General features: G+C 24.0%; 1 long non-coding RNA gene across 1 annotated transcript; it reads right to left on the bottom strand.

Moving 5' to 3' along the window:
* Window positions 1-5202: 5202 nt before the first annotated feature.
* LOC135922590 (uncharacterized) lies at window positions 5203-5692 on the bottom strand. The gene is made up of 3 exons (XR_010570968.1): window positions 5659-5692; window positions 5323-5575; window positions 5203-5278 (listed from the first exon to the last, which is right to left on the bottom strand). It is a non-coding gene; the product is annotated as an uncharacterized LOC135922590 (long non-coding RNA).
* Between the last annotated feature and the right edge of the window lie 438 nt (window positions 5693-6130).

Below are 6130 nucleotides of genomic sequence, written 5' to 3'. Positions count from 1 at the left end.
CAAGAGTTTGACTGTAACTCAACAATAGCTCTGTTAAAATTCTCAAGAATGTTATCTAGATCCTGAAGGATCGGAAAGTCTATAATATAATACTTTTCCGATCCCCCATGTTCTTGAAGAACTTTTATAATTTCTTCATTTTGAGAATAAACAGAATTGAGCGTATTGTATTTAGAGTTCCAGCGGACTTCTATTTGATAAAGGGCTTTTAAATGCTGGCATTTATTACTTTGTTTTAAATGTCCCACTAATATTTTAGTATTATCTATTGTTGATTTTATTAATGGCATTACTTTCCAAATATTTGAAGTTATGAATTTCTTAAAATTGTATTTAATATATGACAAGAACAATTTAATCGTTCATTTAACTTCAATGCTTTTATAATATTTTTACCTTGGTCTGTAATAAATATTATATTAATAAAATCGTGTGTTAAAACTAAAATTATAAAAATTTTTTAATAGTTCATCCTCAACTACTTGGCTAGTCTTAGACACTTCTTTAAATTTAGCGGTAAATAGGTTTCTCTTCACTAACTCCAGTCATCTGATATATAGTGCATGTTAACTGTTATAAACGAGTTCTTTTTATGGTCATCGCACCATATATCAGTGGAAGCAGCCATAAATCGATTCTTGATTACTGGGGCAATAGTATCAACCAAAATGCTTCTTATTTTATTACATTTTTCTTTAAGGTGGCGTGATAGAGTGGTAGGATGTGAAATCAATGAGTTGATATTTATTTTACCATACGTTGTACAACATCGACTAGAGCCTGGCTGAATTCAAGAAACCCATTCCCAGCTATCATTTTGAAAGGTCTAATATCTTTTGGGCAAAGTGTTAAGGAATGATCTATAAATTTTTCTTTTAAATATTTCATATTACATTTATAGGTGGTTTTTCAGGTGTAAAATTTTTTTTATTAATTTTCATGGATTTACCATCACATTTATGTCTTTTTAAATGTGATGTATCATGGTTATAATTATAAGATAATAAATTTGAACAATTTATGCATTGCAAATAGCCAATATTATTTTTTTTATCATCTATGATGATTTTAAATTTAGCCCATATTTCAGATTTTAAAGTATTATTTGTATTTTTAAAAGAATAAATATTATTTTCAATTTTGTTAATTATATCATTAGTATTTTGTGCCATGATATTCCTTTTATTGATTGTTTTGGTAAATATTCTAAAAATTTAGATATGAATTATAAGATTTATATTTATTATTAATTTTTACTTTAGCTTCTAAAATGCTCAAATAAATCTTTAGATTCTTGAATGCTTAATGAGAAATCTTTAGGTTCTTTAATGTTCAATCTAAAAATAAATATATAAAATTATAAGATTTATATTTATTATTAATTTTTACTTTAGCTTCTAAAATGCTCACAGATTATATTTTATACTTCAATAGCTTAGATATTATACAATTAGTTCGGGAGTGTAAAATTTTCAATGATTCTGAAATAAGCGACATTTTGATTGAAAAAATGTCTTTTTTCGATGAATATAGTTCTATAAATTGTTATAAATTAGTTTACTTTGCTGAAAAGAAATCTAATTTTGAATTCGAACAGTTCAATCTTCAAATTTATATAGTTGGAATAAAGTTCTTACCAATTAATTGCTTAGTTACCATAACAGTAAAATGTGATATGACTATCATTTACAAATATGAAAAGAAAATCTGTAAGCATAGAGAGTATATACCCGAAATCGGTATTTATATGCCATACGTATATACTATCGAGTTAAATGATGAAAATTCCTCAAAAATTCATATCAAATGGGAGTTAAATAAAATAGTTACAACGGTTTTAAAGGAATGCAATATTTCTTCTATATTATATTTGTAAAATTAGTTTTTCCTAACCCAATAATAAACATATCGACGAGTGAAAATATTTTTGTTCATTATTATTATCATCATAATGTAATATGTTATTTAATAAAACATTTGCAACCATAATCAATTATTATTTAATTCTGAGCTTCCAGTGGGTTGACGTAGGACCGGTTTTTAAAAGACCGAATATATACTTCTATAGAAATTTTTATCAATGTGACAACTGAAAATATATTTTTTTATTAAAAAGTAAAAAATATTCTTATTTTTTGACAAAACATATTTGGTATTTATCATATGACAATAGATAAAAGATATTCAAAAAAAATTATTACTCACCTAAGGAATCATTGAACAAAAGAGAGAATCTTTAAATAATTATTTAGGAAAATAATTAAGCAGTAAAATACCGTGAAGGAACATAAAAGATTTTTGTTGACATTATTTATTAAGTTAGAAATAATGACATTTTCATTTATAGTTAAAGGAACGGAGCGAAATCCTCAGATACGGGAATGGCAGAATTTTCCCAATAACCTCAAAATATTTAGGATTATGAAACCAAACTCCCTGTTTTCCCTAAGCCCGCGTTTTTTTATTGATTTCTAAAAAAAACAAAGGTAAAATAAAAAACAGAAATATTTAATTGTTTTGATTTTACTAAATAATTTTAAATATGTCTAACCTTTGATCGTATTCGTATTTTAAAATATGAGACAGGAGAGATATAATATTGCCATTTTTGCATTTATGGTTTTAATTAGTGTTGTTAAACGGCTCATTTATAGCCGGTTTTTTAAAACGGCTAACTCAATATTTTAGCCAAGAAAAATATTGCCTAAGCCTTGAAATTTCGATAATATAGGTCTAAATCTTTGCTCCTTCTATGAACAAAATCCTCAGGCTTGTGTAATATTTTTAATATTTTTCTGGATAAAATATGGAGTTAGCTGTTTTTAAAACTTTTACATATTTAAAAGTGTTTATCAATAAAAATAAGAATGAAGTAGATAGACTATTGTAATCGTTGCAATATGCGATACCCAAAATCAGTGTCTAAAAAATATCTCCCAAAACATTGAGCAAAAAATCTTACAAGATGACAAAATTGATTTTAAAGAAGATAAACATCTTTTAAAAAATAATTCATGAATAAAAATCACGCAAAATATTTAAATTCGATATAAATTGAAGATTTTTATATTTTAGAGAATTTTTAAATTTCTGCCCAAAATAGGTAGATAATTATTGTTAAAAGTTAGCTTATTCAAATCCGGCTTAAAATAATAATTAAGTTTCAAGATATGAAAATAAAATTAACCAATAATATTTACTGTTTTATTTATTTATAGATAAAGGAAAACGATAAAATTATATAAATTCGAAAGAAATGATAAATTTGCTTCTTTTTTCTTACTGGAAAAACGATTAATAAAGATCGATAAGAAAGGGGGAAATAAAAAGAGTAAGAAATCATAGTAGCAACCAGAATTTATCTGGAGAATACATCCGATCCAAACTTCGAGGAAGATTCTAATAAATAACTATAAGATGAAAATAATATATGTGAAATAATTGTCAACCCTGATTATTACAATGTTTTATTCATCACTTGTAAAAATTATAAAGAGCCACATTTTAGTTATTCAATTTAAGCTTGTATTCAATTGATAATTTTAAAAAAAATGCATATTCATTGTTATCCTTTATTGTATATTTTTTAATAAAATAATTCAAGATGAAAGATTATACTTATATTGAATGTTTTTAACTCTCGTCTCGTCCAGAAATTAAAATAAATAATTAGAAATCTTTGCCGAAAAATCTTTTTTAATTATATAAATTTTTATAACTTGAAACGATAGTTATTTGGAAATTTATAAAATTTTGAAACAAGAAGATTAAAAAAATAATAATTTTGAAAAAAAAAAATTATTTTTATATTATAATTGTTTGTTAAAGGCCATCTTGCGGATTAATATTTATGAAATTATGTTTTTAATTAATTTTAGTTTTAATTTAATTTTATTTTAATGCATAAAAGTTCTTTAATACCAATATTACTAAAATATTTTTTATAAAAATTATTTAATAATAATAATAATAGCAATTTATAAAGTGATAAAATATTCATTAGAGTAATAAACCTACCATAATTTGGCCATCATTTGATTGCTATAAATAATATCTTTGATTAAACATTAATTTACATTAATTGGCCCTACTTTGTTTGAGAATGTTGATAAATTCCTCAACATCTATAAATAATTTTAACAATTGTTTGATTAATGAAATATAATAATTTTTATTAGAAAAATATACAAAATATTAACATATTATAAATATGGTATTAAAAATAAAGATATAAGATTACATATATAAAGATATATTTTCTAAAAATTTCATTTTAATTTGGTATATTTCTTTTTCAGTCATTCGATTAAAGGTTGTTTGGAATGATTTAAAAAATGCCTGAACATGATGAATATCATCATCATATGATATTTTTTTGCAAAATCTATTTCAAAAATAAATAGTTATTAAATATAATAAATATTTACCTTTAAATATATCCATCTTCTCAGTATCATATTTAATTTTATTAATTCTTTTAGATTTAGAATTTTCAAAATTTTTCCTTTTAGAGGAACAAGGATAAATATTTTCAATATTAGAATTGTCTAACTATTATTAAATTAATAAAATATATAATAAATATTTAACTTCTAATATTTCATTCTCAGACATATTCATGTCTATAGGACTGAATGTATTAACTATATCATTCAAGTTATATTGTGCACTAGGTTCATTATTCTAAAACATAGTTTATTATATAGATCTAATTTCATGTTATAACACCTGTGAATGTGGTGATGTTTGATCATTCAACACAGTGACCCCTACACTTTTTGAGGGATAGAAGCAGAATACCCCCTAAAGTACCCCCCCCCCTCATTGTAAATTATTTTTTGACACCAATAAATTTCAAAAATAATTTTTATTGCATCAATATTTATTATAATATAAATATAATGTAAAAAATATATGCTTTAAAAATATTATTTTTAAATTAATAATTTAGATAAATTAGGGGAAGAGAAAGCAAAAGAATTTCTAATTTCATCAATATTTAATTGTTTAAATAAATTATTTTCCATTGATAAAATGGTTAAATTATTAAGAAATGGATCTTTCATGACACTACGAAGTCTTGTTTTAATTAGTTTAATTTTACTCATGACCCTTTCGGCAGTACATGATGTAGTAGGAATAGTTAATAAATATTTATATAAAATTGTTAAATTTGGGAAAGCAGAAAAATTTATAAGAAGACGATAAGGTAAAATAAATGAATAGTTTCTCCAGTCTGAATCATTCATCTCAGAATTATTATCATCATCAGAAGAAGCTAAATAATGTATTAGTAAAAATATTTTAATTAAATAAATTTACAATTCTCAGAATCTGACAAATCTTCTTTAACCTCTAGGTCACGAGTAATAATTACGTCCCCCGTTTTAGCCATTTTATAAATATTTCTAAACATCAACATTTCCTCAAAAACTTGACTTGTATTTAATTGATAAAATTCACAGATATCCTTGATATCATCTTTAACAATTGCCTTTTCCGCCATTCCCTTTGGGGTAAAAAATGATGTTTGACTCAAAAATTTTATCGATTCATCGTTAAATCTTTCACTAAACTGCATATCAAATGCAGCATAAAACACACTGATTTTAAAGCTAAAATAAAATATTATATTTAATGATGAAAGTATATATATACCTCTCCTTTTTGGATTGTAATGTTTGAAGTCTTGAACTTTCAAAATCAAAAGGTAAATTTCTCTTCTTCATAAAATCTTGGGCCTTTGAAAAGACATCCAAAAATTCTGTGTTATTATCTATTTTAGGATTATAAAATAATAAAAGATAATAATTTAAATTATACTTCTCATATTAATCAGGCAATCTTTTGCCAATTGAATTTGATTTATTGCAAACCCTATGTCCTTCGAAATGGTTTGCAATTTTGTACAAGCCAAGCTTGTTATCAACAATATTTTATCCAAGACACATAGTGATAAAATAAAATCAAATTTTTCTATTCTATAGACTATAGCACTAGCCATAGTGGAAGTGGCAGGATCTTCAGAATTCTTTAAATTTGTCAAAGCTGCCCTCAAAGCATCATAAAGTAGGAAAAAAGCCTTATATGATAAACCTTTACGCCATATATCCAGTTCCAAGATCTAATT

Source organism: Gordionus sp. m RMFG-2023, chromosome 1 (genome assembly GCF_954871325.1).
Source record: "Gordionus sp. m RMFG-2023 chromosome 1, tfGorSpeb1-WG-v2, whole genome shotgun sequence".
In the NCBI taxonomy this organism is placed as follows: domain Eukaryota; kingdom Metazoa; phylum Nematomorpha; class Gordioida; order Chordodea; family Parachordodidae; genus Gordionus; species Gordionus sp. m RMFG-2023.
The sequence above is the reverse complement of the archived record's forward strand: the minus strand, read 5'-3'. Positions and strand labels throughout refer to the sequence as shown.